This window comes from Erinaceus europaeus, chromosome 15 (assembly GCF_950295315.1).
Source record: "Erinaceus europaeus chromosome 15, mEriEur2.1, whole genome shotgun sequence".
Taxonomy (NCBI): domain Eukaryota; kingdom Metazoa; phylum Chordata; class Mammalia; order Eulipotyphla; family Erinaceidae; genus Erinaceus; species Erinaceus europaeus.
The window spans coordinates 42,746,730-42,765,148 of NC_080176.1; positions in this window are offsets into that span (position 1 = coordinate 42,746,730).

Here is an 18,419-nt window from a genome sequence, read left to right on the forward strand (position 1 = left end):
ATTTAATTTTTTAAATATATATTTATATTACAGATTTACATGTCTACAGGGGTTTGAATATACACCAATCCCATCACCAGAGTTCTGAATCTTCACTCTCCCCACTGCAATCCACCAGTTACCCTAAAGTTTTAGACATGGGCCAACTATCTTTTCTACAACTGTCTGTCCACATTTACACGTAATTTCTCCTTCTTTTTCTGATTCAATCCTCTCTTCCCCACTAAGTCACTCATAACATTATAGCTAACTCCATATGTACCTCTCTTTTTCCTTGTCTCTCTGGGTGCTGATGGAGCTGGAGTGCAGAGTCCTCTTATCTTCATCCTATCACTTCTCCCCGCTGGAAGTATGGATCAAGGTTTTTTTATGGGGAGCAAAAGGTAGGAGTTCTGGCTTCTGTAGCTGCTTCTCTGCTGAGCATGGGCATTGACAGGTAGAGCCATACCCCTAACCCCCTTCTATCTTTCTCTAGTGGACCAGAGCTCTGGAGATGTGAGGGTCCAAAACACATTGGTGAGATCATCTGCCCAGAGAAGTTGGGGTGAAGTCATGGTAGCATCTACAGCCTGGTGTCTGGAAGGTGGCATAACCTAAATTGAGACAAGATGGTTAGTGAACAGGAACCAGAGAGAAGGATCAGAACAGATGAGCTTAGGGATTTTTGGGTAGAAGAAAGCTAGGAAAACCATTTTAGGCATGTTCCTGGGGTCATACAACTATAGTAGTTTTGCAGCTAGCCTGAAGTTGGATGAGAGAATTGCGTCAGAGTGGAGAAAAGAGCTAGAAAGTTGGATTTGGGAAGGGAGCAGCTTCCATTCTTATATATAAAAAAATTGTGGCTATTTATCTCCATCCACCTACTCCAGGGTCCATATGTAAATGCATATTTATATTTAGTGCTAGAGCCTGTGTAACCTCTAAGTCCCTATTGGTCTGAGCTCATAGCTCATGGTCACATCTGAGGAACATTGCAGGCTACACTCATTTCAGGACCAGTTTTTTTCAAGTAGCAGGGTAGGATGCCCCCATCCTCCCTTCAGAGACTGGGGCTATCCCTACCTTTATTGCTTTATAGTTGAGCCAAGGTCCTGAGAGATGCCCACAAATGCTGTTCCTTATAGAAGTGACCAGTGATAGTGGAGAGAGGGACCCTTTAGAGGTCAAAGCCCATCATATGTATATGGGAATCCAAGGATTCCCTAACAAGGGCCACAGATGGTCAGGTGGTGTGATATTGACAAAACAGACCATTGTTAAGTGGGCTAATCTCTTGCCCTTATCCAATTTTTGTAGTCTTTTCTTTATCTGGTTATCTTAGATTTTCTCTCAGTTGTTCAGGCGTTGAGTATCATCTGTTGAGCCCAACCAGAGTTAGGTTTTGGGGATCTGTCTTCTTTGGGCCTTTCTGCTAGGTCTAAATCAAATCAATTACAGAATTTATGATGCCTTCTTTAGGCACTTCAACCATTATTAAGCACTTTGACTTTGAGTTATATGATTGCCCCTTGTTTATGGATGCACGTACACCTGTATCCAGTACCCTAAACCCTAGCCTAATCTGGTATCTGTTACTTAGTTAAATGATGTGCCCTCTAACTTGGATGTAGGTAGGCCCATGTGTTAGGACCAATTAATTTATTTATTGGATAGAGACAGAGAAAAATTGAGAGGAAAGGGGGAAGATAGAGGGACAGAGGCAGAGAGATACCTGCAGCACCACTTCACCACTCATGAAGCTTTTCCCCTGCAGGTGGGGATTGGAGTTTGAACCTAGGACCTTGCACACTATACTATGTGCACTTAACCAGGTGTGTCACTATCTGGCTCTCCAGTTGTTAAATCTTTATGATACCGTGTAAATCTCCATTCTTAGATCACTGAAGTTTTCTAATTTTTGCGATACCACAATTAAAAATAAATAAATAAATACTGTCGGGCAGGGGTAGATAGCATAATGGTTATGCAAACATACTTTCATGTCTGAGGCTCTGAAGTCCCAGGTTCAATCCCCTGTACCACCATAAACCAGAGCTGAGCAGTGCTCTGGTAAAAAATAAATAAATACTGCATATTTTGGCTACAGTTCTAAAAGTGATGAAGGGTTTTCACAATGTGCAAGAACATAACCTCAGTTTAACTTTCAAATAAGTTTTGACCATATCTTATCTATTAACTCCACAGCCTCTCTTGATACATTCAAGTGGCAGTATCCATAGGGTGGCTAGAAAGACTTGCTAAAGAATGTGAAGCACTTCTATTTTAGGAATGATTCAAAATGGATTTACTCCATTGTATCAATGATTTTAATTAATTGGTAATTAAAAAGAAACACAGGTAAATATATATATTCATACATACACACATATATGTATGAGTATATATATATATATATGTACATATATATATTATGGGTTATAACTAGGCCAGGTGCTGGCACTATTAATCTACTGACCCAGGGCAGTGATTTTTTTGTCTTTTTTCTCCCCTATTTTATTTTATAAAAGACAGAAAGGAATCAAGAGAGGGAGAGACAGAGAGGGAGAGAAAAATAGACATCTTCAGAGCTGTTTCACTATTCATGAGAAGCATCCCCCCTGCAGATGGGGAGCAGGGAATGAGCAGGGATCCTGGGATCCTTGTGCACACGTGTTCAAATGACTTCCCAACTCCCTATATTTAAAAAGAAATATTTAATTGTTTATTTATTATTCATTTATTGGGTAGAGACAAAGAAAACTGAGATGGGTAGGAAAGAAAGAGAAGAAGAAAGAGTGACACCTGCAGCCCTGCTTCGTAGCTTGTATAGCTTCTTCTCCCTTACAGGTGTGGGGGCCAGGGGCTTGAATCCATATTCCTGAGCATGGTAATATATGCATGCAACCAAGTGTGTCACCATGTAACCCCTTAGTTGGTAAAATTTGAGTACAAGAGGAAAAATGTTACTTTGAGAATTTGTCAACAGTCTTTTTGGCTTATTTCATTTAACATGGCCCCTTCATATTCCACCCAAAATGAGACAAAGGAGATGACTGCCTAATTTTTACAATACTATTCCATTGTACATATTCTTAGCCATTCTTAGAAATGTTCTTAGCACTCATCTATAGTTGAGATACGGGTTTCTTCCAAATTTGTGCTACTAAAAATTGTGCTGCTGCGGAAATAGGAAATAGATGTACATAGATCTCTTTGGAAAGGTGTTTTTGCTTTCTTTGGATAATCCCCTGGAGAGAAATGGATGGTAATAGGACAGATCATTTCTAGTATTCTGAGGAAACTCTAAAATGTTTTCCACAGAGATCGGACCAACTGACATTCCCATCATTATTGTAGAAGATTCATTCCTTGTCCTCCTCACTGCCACCTCCCCATTCTATCCAACACCTGTATATATATATATATATATATATATATATATATATATATATATATATATATATAATGTTTATTTATTCCTTTTTGTTGCCCTTGTTGTTTTATTGTTGTTGTTATTGATGTCTTCATTGTTGGATAGGACAGAGAGAAATGGAGAGAGGAGGGGAAGACAAAGAGGGGGAGATAAAGATAGACACCTGCAGACCTGCTTACCACCTGTGAAGTGACTCCCCTGCAGGGGGGAAGCTGGGGGCTTGAATTGAGATCCTTAAGCCAGTCCTGCGCTTTGTGCCATGTGCACTTAACCTGCTGTGCTACCTCCTGACTCCCAACACTTGTTTCTCCATTCTAATCTGGACATTTCCACAGGTGTGAAGTTGCATCTCAAGGTTATGTTCATTTACATTTCTCTGGTAATAAGTGACTCAACATTTTTTCACATTTGTTGGCCCTGTGGAACTCTTTTTTAGTTAAGATTCTTTCCATGTCCTCTTCCCATTTTTAACAGGCTTATTGATGTTGTTGCTGCTGAGTTTGGTGAGTTCTTCATGCATTTTGGCTTTATATGGTGTGCAAAAACTTTTCCCCCATTTTGTAGGAAGTCTTTTTCTTCTTTTCTTTTTCTTTCTTGGATTCAATTGCTGTTCAGCTTTTTCGCTAGATGTAGTCCCATTGGTTTACTTTTGGTTTTGTTTTTCTTTCCTTACTATTGGACTTGAATTTTTGAGGATATTTCTGGAGCATAGATCTTGAAAGGTTCTACCAATGATTTTATTTGTAGATTTAACTGTTTCTGGCCTAATTGTCTACATATTAGATCCCAACAGCAAAAGACTAGTAATGTTCACACATGGATTACAAATCCAGGTCTAGTAATGTTCACAAATGGATTACAAACCTTTAAGGAAGAGTTGTAAGTATATGTTCCAAACTCTTCTAAAATATTGTAGACTCAGGCATATTCCCTGCCACCTGCTATACAGACATTACTATATTACCAGAAGCAGAAAGAGATACACACACACACACACACACACACACACACCTACAAATAAATTTCCTGATGAATATAGATGCTAAATTATTGAACAAAGTTCTAGAAAACCAGACACAGTAATATATTAAAGAGACTTTACAATCATGACCAAGTGGGATTTATTTCAGGGATACAAAGTTGGTTCAATATATGTAAATCAATAAGCATAATATGTCACATCTACAAAAAGAAAATAACAAAACAAACAAAAACACCACATGACACTTTCATTAGATACAGAGAAAGTCCTCATCAGCATTCAATATCCTTTCATAATCAAAGCACTAAATTGAATGGGGGTAGATGGGAAATTCTTGGAACTAGTTGAGTCTATTTACAACAAAGCTACAGCCATCTTCATGCTCACTGGTGAGAAACTGGAAGCTTTCCCACTTAGCTCGGTACAATACAGGGTTGCCCACTGTCACTGTTACTATTCAATATAGTCTTAGAAGTCCCCACCATAACAACTAGGCAAGAGAATGGAATTAAAGTTTGCAGACTGAAAGAAAGAGATAAATCTGCCACTGTTTGCAGATGATAAAAGTGGTCAGTTTCAAATCAGTTGATTTTTCAAGTTTGTTTAATGCTTTTCTAGTTCAATAAAGCAAATGGTTTCATGAATATTTTAAGATAAAATGAGTATATTTATAGTTATTATGATTTCAGTTTGGGTAGGGAGCTTGTGAATTGCAATTTTTTTAAATTTATTTTTTATTTAAGAAAGGATAAACTAACAAAACCATAGGGTAGGAGGGGTAAAACTCCACAAAATTCCCACCACCCAATCTCCATCTCCCATCCCCTCCCCTGATAGCTTTCCCATTCTCTATCCCTCTGGGAGCATGGACCCAGGGTCATTGTGTGTTGCAGAAGGTGGAAGGTCTGGCTTCTGTAATTGCTTCCCCGCTGAACATGGATGTTGACTGGTCTGTCCATACTCCCAGTCTGCCTCTCTCTTTCCCTAGTAGGGTGGGTCTCTGGGGAAGCAGAGCTCCAGGGCACATTCGTGGGGTCTTCAGTCCAGTGAACTGCAATCTTACTGCTCCAGGCATTTTGTCATTCTGTTAGAGAAGAAGCAAGCAGAGCTTCCCTGTGTGACATGGCACTCCCCATGTGGTCCTGGGCCTCAAACCTGCAATGTTTGCACAGAAAGGCCCTCACCCTACTAAGTAAACTTTCAGTCCAGTCTCAAAAGTTTATATTTATCTTGGAAGCTTATTTTGTAACATTAGGAAGGGAAACTAAAGTTCGAATCTATTAATAAGTTGTTCCGTGTTGCGGTTTGAAATGTGGTTGCTTTTATTTGAATTAGACTACTTCTTTGTGATAAAGAATTACTCAAACTTTTTTTTCCCCTCCATGGTTGTAGCTGGGCGTTCAGTGCCTGCACTGTGAATCCAGTGCTCCAGAGGCCAGTTTTTCCCTTCCTCGCCCTCACCTCCTCCATTGTATTCAATAGGACACAGAGAAATTGACAGAGGAGGGTGAGATAGAGAAGGAGAGAAACAGCGGCACCTGAAGACCTGCTTCACCACTCTGTTGCAGGTGGAGAGCAGAATCTCCAACCCCGGCCCTTGTGCTTAGTACTATGTGCATTTAACTCAGTGCACCACCACCTGGCCTGAAAATGAGAAACTTTCTCAAAATAATATGGCATCCAAGCAACTAACTTGATATACTCAAGTGGTGGGAAATGTTCCAGAATCTGGTCCAATTCTGCATGGTACATTTGCTCCACTATTCAATCAGACAATATGTTCAATATCCAGTTTTTGTGGATTTTTTTTCAGTATCGTGTCTCTGCAAGACCATACTTCTTTGTCCATTGCTACAAGAGAAGTGGCACAGCATATAGTGGAAAAAGATAAAAAAATTAAAAGCTAAATTTGGAAATGGAATAACGGGCTTTGATGCTTGAAAAGTTGCAAATTGGTCTTAGTCTCTTAACCCTTGATATGATAGAACCACATTACAGACATTATGAACATAATGCATTTAAACTGAGAAACTTAATTCAAACAGTAAGTATTTTATTCATACGTCTAAAGTCTTCCTGATTGTTTACTATAAGGCTTGTGTTTTATGTGCTGTAGCTGTAAGAAGCTATACATAGTGGGATAAGTCACAGGAAGTGACCTGGAAGGAGAACTATGAGAGATGACTTCATTATAGACTTGTCTGCCTCTGTCATTTTCTAACTGGCAAGAGGCATGGGCCACATCTGGTGAGCTATCTCTCTGGCATCAACATATTTTATTCCTTCTAAAATATGTCTAGCATTTGGATAGAAAAATGTATAGGGACATTTAACAGAGATATCTGACTTTGGATGTAAAAGAGAACATATGTGGGGTTCAGGTGGTAGCACAGTGGGTTAAGTACACATGGCGCTAAGCTCAAGGACCTGCGTAAAGATTCTTGTTCAAGCCCCTGCTCCCCACCTGTAGGGGGGTCGCTTCACAAGCTGTGAAGCAGGTCTGCAGGTGTCTATCTTTCTCTCCCCCTTTCTGTCTTTCCCTCCTCTCTCCATTTTTCCTATGCTATCCAACAACAATGACATCAACAACAACAACAACAATAATAACCACAACAACAATACAACAACAAGGGCAACAAAAGGTAAAAAAAATGACCTTGAGGAGCAGTGGATTTGGGGTGCAGACACTAAGCCCCAGCAATAACCCTGGAGGCAAAAAAAAAGAGAACATATGCATAGTTTAGTAGAACTCACTTCAAACAGAATATACTGTGAAAGTGAGAGAAGTTTTTAAAGGAGATTGCATGAAATTCAAAAGAAAATATGCTTGCTACTAATAAAAATATCAACTCATCTGGTTCTGCACAGAGTAAAGTGATTTAATTTTGGAATGTATCTTTAGCAAATAGATCAACATCAACTAATTTTATTTTAAAAAAACGTTCTTTTCTTTCATATGCTACATTTGATTCCACTTCCAAAAATTATTCTGCCAGCATGTTTTTCTTTCCGTCTTCCTCAAAAATTTATTGATCATTACTTTATTCATTTCACACAAGAATATGGAAATTAAAAGATTCAGTCTTTACTTTTTTGTGATTTAAAATAAGGTTGTGGAGCTTGGGAAAATAGCACAACTATTTATGGGATAGTTTAGGCATCAGACATTCCAGGTTCAAATCCTGACACCATCTAAAATATGTCTAATATTTGGATAGAAAATGTATAGGGATATTTAACAGAGTTGAGCAGTGGCCTGGTTTAAAAAATAAGAATGAAGCCAATGTCACCCTGATACCAAAAGAATACAAGGATACAACAACAACAAAATAAAACTATAGACCAATATCCATGATGAATATAGATGCTAAAGTTGAAAAAAAATTCTAGCTAACCAGATACAGCAGTACTAAGAAGACTTCTTGTGTACCATAACCAGGTAGAATTTTTCCCACTGGTGAAAGGTAGCTGCAATATATGTAAACCAATAGATGTGATCAACTATAGCAACAAGAGGAAACTTACCACAGGAATGGGAAGAATAAAAAAGAATATTGAAACCATTACAAATTTATGAATTATTAAAAATTATAAATCATTAATTCCTCTCTTGAGGATATATCCTAAGGATACAAAAACACCTATCCAAATAGTTCTGTAGACACTTATGCTTATAGCAGCACAATTTGGAATAGTCCAGATTTGGAAGCAATTTAGGAGTCCAAAACATATGAGTGGCTAAGAAAGGTATGTTATATAAACACAATTCAGTCATTTAGAATGATGAAATCACTTTTTTTTTTTTGCCTCCAGGGTTATTACTGGGGCATGGTGCCTGCACCAAGAATCCACTGCTCCTGGAGGCTACATTTCCCCCCTTTTTCCTTGCCCTTGTTGTTTTATCATTGTTGTGGTTATTATTATTGTTGTTATTGCTGTTGTTGTTGGATAGGACAAAGAGAAATGGAAAGAGGACGGGAAGACAGAAATGGGGAGAGAAAGATAAGACACCTGCAGACCTGCTTCACTGCTTGTAAAGCAACCTGCAGATGGGGAGCCGGGACTTGAACCCAGGTCCTTGTGCATTGCAAAGCGTGTGCTCAACTAGGTGAGCCACCACCTGCCCCTTCCTTCCCACTATTTTATATACTGCAGCAAACCTTTTCTCTGGCCTGTTTTAGGTGGCGCTTTTATGGAGTTCACATCATAACCATCTGCCATCATAGTATGTGTTTGTCACCTACTATAGTTTCCTATTCCCCTTATAAACTTTAATAACTGTAGGACATGAGCAATGTTGACTTCATTTATTATTATCTGTACAGTATATTGCCTATAATCCACTTATCTTACAGTATGAGTGAAGATGTTGAAGAGGTACACTAGAGCAGGGTACACTAGAGGAATGGAGTAGGAAAACTCTGGGTATAGGGTGTCAAGAAGTTATGATTATATCCTAAGCACAAGTATGCCTAGGAAAAACCTTTATTAAATCAAGTCACTTAATGTTATTTACCAGGTGTCTGCTTCACACTATTGTCTTAAATTGTAACAGTAATATTATATGGAGTCTGTCCACTTGAAAAGTATAACAATAATAGAGTAACTTTAATCTCTGAATCTTAATAAGATAATAAAAAAATAGTGTAGAATAAAGTAATATTCCAGACATGACAATAGCAGATACTTTATATTACAATAAAACCAAACACACTTATTTCCAATAGAATATAAATGAATTACTGTATATTCCTGATGTAAATTTAAATCTCTTTAATAAGGAGCCAATGATAATATTCACTGACTTTATTAATTATCTGTATTAATTATTGGATAGAGACAGTTGGAAATTGAAAGGGAAGAGAGTGAGAGATAGAGACATGCCTGCAGCCCTGCTTCACCACTTGCACAACTTTCCCCCTGCAGGTGGGGACTACGGGTTCAAACCCAGGTCTTTGCGCTCTATAACATTTTCAGCGCCCCAGATAGGTTTGGTTAATAGAACCCATCTTTCTTTATATTTTTCTTTCCACTAGTAAATTACTCTTATTTTTTCCATGATACTCAATCTTCATTTCGACAAGAGCTTATGACAGGGTTTTCCTTTCCTGATTCAGGGTCATTTTTACCATTTACAGAAAATGCTTGAACTTTGTTTATGAGAGTTCACTAAGTTCACCTTAAAAAGCAGTTTTAATCAACGGGGACTTTAAAGGAAGTATCCCAGTTATACTCTATTAAATTCCAACTCTAATTACTTATTAAAATAGTTTCTTTTTCTGCTGACATGATTTTCCAGCAATTTGTTTTTCTCCCAGCTTTCCACTACTCAAATGCGAGAGAGTGTATGCATCTTATACACATTTTTTAAAGAGTATTAATATTCTGAGCAGGGTTGGGCTGAAAACAGTTTCTTTATGATCAGAAATATCTTATTTGACTCCCTTAACTGTTTTCTTTCTCTTCTTGTGCTTCACATAGCAATGTGTAATAAACATGCTTAGTGGGAGTTGGGTGGTTGCACAGCAGGTTAAGCGCACGTGGTGCAAAGTACAAGGACTGGCATAAGGATCCTGGTTCAAGCCCCTGACTACCCACTTGCAGGGGAATCGCTTCACAGGCGGTGAAGCAGGTCTGCAGGTGTCTATCTTTCTCTCCCACTCTCTATCTTCTCTTCCTCTCTTAATTCCTCTCTGTCCTATCTAACAATGATGACATCAGTAACAGCAACAATAACTACAACAACAATAAAAAAACAACAAGAGCAACAGAAGGGAAAATAAATAAATATAAAAAAATAAAAAAAACATGCTTAGTTTCAGTAGTGGGATATCAATTATATCAGGGCAATACTTTCTTATCACTTATGTTTTTGAATAATCTATTTAGATACATAGGGGTAATAATGAACAGATAGGCATTTTCTATTTTCTTAATGAAGTGAATTTAGGTCACTGGAAAAAAATTCTCATAAAGTATGCTAGAGACACAAGAAAATTTCTTCTTTAACATTTCATGATAATGACCAGAAAGTAATCAGAGATTCCATGTGGGAGTCCAGCTCCCATGGGGGTTTGAAGGAGGGGAGGGAAATGAAAACAATCTGAGGCAAGGAATCTTGCAATCGTCCAGGGCTTGGCCTGGAACAGAACACTGAACACATTTATTGGGACATATCTATACAGCAATTTTTTTTTCATGAAGTCCCCCATGACTTTGGATCCTTCCCCCAATTATATAATTATTTGTCTTATTGGATGGAGACATTTTCTCACTCTCTAATGTAGTCTGGGAGAAGGTCAGAAGCAAATAGTGATGGCCTCTTCCATGTGTAACCTCAGAGAACTCTTTATTTCTTGGATAGAGACAGTTAGAAATCGAGAGGGAAGGGGGAGATAGAGAGGAAGAGAGACAGAGAGACACCTGCAACACTGCTTCACCACTCACTAAACTTTCACCCTGCAGGTGAGGACCAAGGGCTTGAACAGTCCTTGTGCACTGCAATATGTTCACTCAACCAGGTACCCCACCACCTGGCCCCTGAACAATTTTTTAGAAGTCTGTCGATCCTTTGGATCTCTTCTTTGGTGAATATTCTGTTTTTGTTTATTATTTATTGTTTAATTTAGTGGGTTCTTTATATATATTTTTTGGTTATTAGCTCTTTATCTGATTTCTCCCATTCTGTAAGTTGAATTTCTGCTTTTATGATGGTTCCTTTTGCTGTAGAGAAGTTTTTCAATTTGATCTTGGATGAGTCTCACAGGAATCATGAGATAAGCCAAAAAGAGAAAAACAGATATTGAATTATTTTACTTATAGGTAGAACTTAAGTAACAAAGACATAAAGGGAAACATAAAGAGAATAGTGGATTGGGTGTGGTGCACTGCACTAATGCAAAGGTGTCTGGGAAAGGAGGGGGAGGGGAGGGTGTTTGGATCCTGACACATGATGGTGGAAAGAGACCTGAACTGGGACTGAGAGTGTCTTGCAAACACCAATCACAGGGGCATGAGAAACTGCACCTATGTATCAACAGCTCTGCTGTAAACCACAATTATCCAAACAAAATGGTTTGAAAATTTTTTTAAAATGAAGCTCTTTAATAAAAAATATGACAGCCAAGAAAGTTTGCCTAGATAGTGTGCCTGTTTTTTCATATATTCAAACCAGTTTCAATCCTGGCTCCCACCACGGTTGGTATGCTTCTAATTCTGCTTTTAAAAACCCCTTCTGTTTCATTTGGTTTAATTCCCCCTGCATTCTATTTACATAACACTGTATTCTATTTACATAACCCCTGTTAACAAGCACCACCCTCCCTCCAGGGCATTGGTGGTTCAGTGAATTCTTGCCTGCTCTGCCCCCTCTCCTTGTCATACCCTGATTTTCACCAGTCACTTTTCTCTCCACCCTCTCTGTGTCGCATCCTGTTCCCACCCTACTGGGCTAGTATATTTATAAGAACAAGATTGTTTGTAGTAGTTAGTTTAGCTTAGCTTGGTATAGATTGTGCTGTATCCTGCATGAATAAAGAGATACTGCGTACAACCCAGCCACGAGTCCCGGGTCGTCTGTTACCCTCCCGTGAAGCCAGCCCGTCGAAAACAACACACCACATTCACATTGCTGGAAGCTTCATGGCTATTGAATCTCTCTCTGTTTGTCTCTCTAAAAAAAGTCAGTCTAGAGTAAAGAAGCACTACTGACAATAACAACAACCTAAATTGTAAAAGAGCATTATAATAAATGTAAGACATAAATCTGTCCTGCAGTTATAGACAAGTTTAGTAGATGTTGTGATTAGTTTGCTTTCATCAGTTCTACATCCATTAAATGTGTCTCTTTCACTTTTTTTTCCATTTTTTTTTTTTTTGCCTCCAGGGTTATTGCTGGGGCTCAGTGCCTGCACCATGAATCCACTGCTCCTGGAGGCCATTTTTCCCCCTTTGTTGCCCTTGTTGTTGTAGCCTTGTTGTGGTTATTATTATCATTGTTGATGTCCTTAGTTGTTGGACAGGACAGAGAGAAACAGAGAGAGGAGGGGAAGACAGAGAGGGGGAGACAAAAGACAGACACTTGCAGACCTGCTTCACCACCTGTGAAGTGACTCCCCTGCAGGTGGAGAGCCAGGGGCTCAACTGGGATCCCCATGCTGGTCCCTGTGCTCTGCACCACGTGCACTTAACCCACTGTGCTACCTCCCGTCCCCCAACTCTTTCCCTTTTAAAGTTAGAGACTTCACCTGTAATTTAGGTACTAGTACTGAGATACATGTGAGGTTGAGATGGTGAACTTTAATGAAGGTTGCCTTGCCTGTATGACTTTATTCTCTTAATATTGGGAGTTTTCTTTTCCTTGAAATTGTGTTTTATTGTCCATAGACTTGAAAGGCAAAATGAGTATAATCACTGACATAAGAACACAGAAAAATCAATAGAAGTCAATAAAGGTAATGTTGAGTTAAAAAAAATACATTCCTAGGTATCCAATTAAATGTGTTTGTGGACAATAAGTTGATATTTTCTGTGTTTTGTGAAGCAACAATTTCAAGATTTCATATATATAGAGAGCAGCACTTAGCTAGAGATGAAGAAAATATGAATGTTGCTAAGCAAACCACTAAATTACTTTCAAATTCCAACGTTTGGAAGGGTATCATATGTTCCTCTACTTAACCTAGAGACTTGTGCAAGCAGAGAAGTCCCATTTGGGAGACAAAAGTTGGGAAATGACTTTAAACTGAAAGGTGGTCTCAACTGATACTTATTTCCATGCAGTGAAAGCCAGACTTGAATGGGGCATGTCCATGAAAAAGTCTACTCAAGTAAGCGATATTGTATTTTGCTGGCCCTAAAATGACATTCATGATTGGTCAGTGCTTTGTGTCAACTTTTGGTTATGCCACTATGTTTTCTGTTGGGCAGGTGCAACAACTGACAGTCCCTCAGGAAATCTTGCAAGGAGTACTTCTTAAATTGTTCAAGCCCATAGGTATAGGATTTTGGAAAATTCATGAGGCAGTTTTGCATAGAAAAACATAGAAAAAAAAACATAGAAAATGCAACTTTTCTGTCAGACCATTAGTTTTGAATACAATTAGTCTATTCACTTTTGGCAATGATTCACTGATTATTGCTTATGCAATATTTATTTATTTATTTATTTATTTATTTATTTATTTATTTATTTATTACCAGAGCACTGTTTAGCTCTGGTTTATGAAGGTGCAGGGGATTGAACCTAGGACTTCTGAGCCTCTGCACGAGAGGCTCAGGGGTTGATATTTGCATAACCATTATGCTATCAACCCCTGCCCAGTATTTATTTTTTAAAGAGAACTTAAATTTTCAGTGATGGGTATTCCCTTTCACATGAACTTTTTATTTAAAAGGATACAGTACTTTCCCATACCCACCTTTTCACTTTCTAAGGTTTTGACTACATTTTCACTTGAGATTTAGAAATACTAAGATATTTTGAGAGAAACAGGGAGTAAGAGGCTATATTCACGCTTTCACTACAGTTATCATTTAAAATAATACATAATTTTATTTCATTACTATGCGTTTTATTTTTATTTATTATTGCTGTTATTTTGTTACTGTATAAATCAAACTTGACACCGGAACATATCTATAGGATAAAAATTATATGTGTAAGGCTTGGCACTCTTTATGATCTCAGGTATCCACTGGGAACTGAATATATCTCACATGGGGGCTATGGAGCAGCAGCAGTTGTGTTTCTCTCCTCTCCTCTCCTGGGTCAACTAGGAAAACCAAAGGAGACCACCTAGGACCACAACAAGACAGGTCTAAAATGACTTCAGGAACCTACCAAATCACCCTTGAGTGCAAACACGTGTGTCTCCTGGACAGAGAGGAGCCTAGGGAGAGATTAAGTGGCTGGTAACAGTTGAGATATTACCTCCAGTCTGTTTCACCAACAAAAAGATAGCTGAAGGGAGGAGAGGACTCCCCTAAGACTCACCAAATGCAAATGTGATTCTCCATTGCTACTGCCCTCAGAATCTGGAGCAGCAGGGGAGAGGCCCTGTGCTGACACCAGGACAGAGAACTAATGAGGAAACTCAGGAGAAGACCTATATGTTGGTGGTCTAGCAGTGGGGCTGTGAGAGTCTCTTTGAATAACCACTGTATTATCTCTGCCCCACCCTGCTTTATCTCTTGGGTAGGAGTCAGTGATTAAGCTAAGAAGCCTACTATAGTTTCAAAACCCTCAGGCTCCCCATAGCCTACAGGGGAAAAAAGAACAAAAGAGGCTTTTAAGCCACTGTGCTCCAACACAGGGATTAAAATAATATTGAGACAACTGTCAATTTCCATAACTGAGAACCCTTTAATTACCTTACTTAGACAGGAGTCAGTCCAGGCAAGAGTGATTGGTAATTTGAAAAGTACTGAGAGCGGGACCTCACAACATACTGTATAAAATGGTTAAACCAACAAGAAGAAATATTGGAGAAATGAACCAGGATAAGAGGCCAGCTAAAAGCCCCCCAAAGGTTGAAGCACAAAATAATGAGGTCAATATCCAAACACTAGTTAAGGAAAAAGTAACATGAGTGAGTAGAGAGTTCGAAAGAATTGTCATCAGAAATGTAGAAACAACAAATAGACTCTAGAAGAAAACATTAATTATGTCAAACTCATTAGAGAACTAAAAGATGAAATAGCTGAGCTAAGAATACAACTAGCTGAACAAGCTGAAACAGTATCAGTATCAGCTATGGGCTTGAACAACAAAACAGATGAACTCCAGAAAACAGTAGAGGGGAAAGAGAATAGAATAAATGAGGCTGAAGACAGAATTAGCAAAATCAAGGATGAATTAGAGACAACTAAAAAAGAAGTAAGAGATCACAAAGAGATTAAGAGATACTGAAAACAACAACAGAGACCTCTAGGATTCCTTCAAAAGAAATAATATGTGCATTCTTGATTTACCAGAGGAAGAAAGAGAGGGAGGGGAAGAAAGCATTCTTCAAGAGTATTTCTACCATGGATAAATAGTCTACTAAATTTCTAACAGTGATACACATTTTTCAATAAATCATCAATTTGTGGTTATTATTACTTGTATATCTATTGTTCTTTGTTATACTTTCTAACTATGAGAATTTCACTCAGTCACAGAAGGGGAGGATTGTACTCATTAAATATTTACAACATATATTCATAGGCATTACTAAAAACACACTTTAGGACAAAAGATTCTGGAAATTATTTGTTTTTATAAAGAACTCTTTAAAACTCTTAACTTTACTAATACAAATTCTGGGTCTCTGAGAGCAAATAGTAGGATGCTGAGTTCACCAAGCCTGTTTAACTACAGAAGTTCTTTTTAATAGAACATCTTATCAGACTACTAAGTAGCTATACTTTGGAGAGTGCTGGATTAAGCATCCACTCAGCAAATTTCTAGTTACTTTTGTATTTAAAGTTTATCCTCCAGAATGCTGAGCTAGTGCATGCATGCCTTAGTTGCTTGGCAAAGATTTCATTTCCTAAAATTTTCCTTCTCTCACAAGTTATCTGAGAACTAGGTCCTAGCAAAACTGTAAAATTGGCTTTATTTACTTTTAGCGTGTTACTACCATTCAATTTAATCACCACACAAATTAATTTGAACATGTAGATTTGTTATGCTACTCTAAGCATCAAACCATCACCTCCATGGCTTTCTAGTTGGTATCAGGGTTCTTTCTAAAGCTTTTCTCTGTTTTCAGGAAGTTTTCTTACTTTCAGCTGGTCTCAATGTAATATGGGCTTGTTCATTCTTCAAAAGGTTCAAAATCTCCTATAAACATCCTTACCTGCTTAATTTTCTTACTAAGGTACATTATGAATAACTAAAAGTGTGGGAAGCAGAGAGGGAGGGGGAAATAAATTAAATTGTGGGAAAACACCCAGTTTCTCTATTATTAACCATATCATTCTACTATATGCTATTAGAGCATAACCCTTAGTGAATTACCCATGGTCAAATAATCAGTTTTTTCAACATATTTGTGAATGACAACTAGCTTATGGGTGGGCTTTGTGGAGAGGAGTCAATGATGTTCATTTTTTTTTTTTTCCTGTCATTAAAGAAAAAGTACCTTTTAAAAAGAATACAAAGTAGAAGTCAGGTGTTAGCGCAGTGGGTTAAGCGCAGGCACGTGACGCAAAGCGCAAGGACCCGCATAAATATCCCAGTTCAAGCCCCTGGCTCCCCACGTTCAAAGGAGTCTCCTCACAAGCGGTGAAGCAGGTCTGCAGGTGTCTTTCTCTGCTTCTCTCGGTCTTCCCCTCCTCTCTCCATTTCTCTCTGTCCTATCCAACAATGACGACATCGTTAACAACAATAATAACTACAACAATGTAACAACACGGGCAACAAAAGGGAATACATAAAATAAATATTTAAAAAAGATTTTAAAAAAGAATTATAAAAAATGAATACGAAGTATATGACAAAATATCTTCTAGAATATATAATTCCACAAAATATTGAAAAGGTTAGAATCAGATGAATACATGTAGATACATATATCCAGAATGCATATACAATTCAACAAACAAAATTAATCTGAATATTCAAATGTTTTATGTTAAGACATCCATCAAGCTATAAACCAACACCTCAACATAACTTTCTTGTTGGTCTTTGAGTTCTAATTTTACTGTCTTGCTGGCAAGATTTCCCAAGCAAAATTACATCCTGGATGTTTTTTGACTTAATAATGTCATGAAATGTAATAACAGACCTGCTAGTGGTAGAATATTTAGTGCCTAACAAAATTACTATTTTATCACTCTGACCTTAAACATCCATCTAGGAAAGGATATATGGAGATAGTTATAAATTTTTTTAAAAATAGTGCTATCCAATTCCTCACACTAGGAATCACTTTATGTTTTGATGGATAGCTTTATCATGTGTGTTTTCAAAATATGAATTTGTAAAAATATTATTAAAATTCGTATTTATTCCATATGCATTTTCTTCAAAGTAATCAGTTTAATAACGATCTCTGGAAACTATGTATGTATATTGTTTGTAAGTAAAACATGAAAACAAATAATTATTAAGTAATTCTTCTTCTAGCGTTTGCCCTTCTTCCGTAGCCAGTCAACAGCGTCAGGTTGAAAGCTGTCAGGAGCTGCTTGTTGCTGGCTTTGAAAGTGACTGGGATCCATGTGGATTCAGTCGGCTAGGAAGGATCATCAGTTTCCCCAATGAATGGGTACTCACGGGATGCACCACGAGAAGGTCGATCCAATGCATCCCATTAAGTAATAAACTAATATATATATATATATATTAGTATATATATATATATATATATATATACATTTACTCATCTTATATGTTATCATGTGAAATGGGTTGTTAGTATTTTCATTCTACTTACCCACTTTATACAATGTTCTCTTCAAAAGGTCCTCACATTTCTGTTTACATTTTGGGAATTCAGAGTCTTAAGCAAGGTGAGAGGTAATTTGAGTGATACCTGCTATTTTTTTTTTTAATTATTTATTCTCTTTATGTTGCCCTTGCTTTATTGTTGTAGCTATTATTGATGTCGTTGTTGTTGGATAGGACAGAGAGAAATCAAAAGGGGAGGAGAAGACAGAGAGGGAGAGAGAAAGACAGACACCTGCAGACTTGCTTCACTGCTTGTGAAGAGACTCCTCTGAAGATGGGGAGCCTGGTCCTTGTGCATGACTAACATATTAGTTTTACCAAGTGATCCAGTACTTGGGTATCCAGAAAAGGATTTTTATGTTCCTTTTTGTGAAAACACAATCACCAAATGATTCCCTGTGTCCTCTGTTCTTCTCTTTAACTTTGCTTTTATCTTGCAAAGTTTTAATGTCAAATATGATTTATATCTTGAATGTATAAACACTTTGCAGTTATTTAATGACTTCAGGTGAATTATTTCTAGTCTTCACCATAAAAAAGATGAGGTAGATTTTAGTGTTTTGATTTGAATGGATAAATCTAACCTGAAA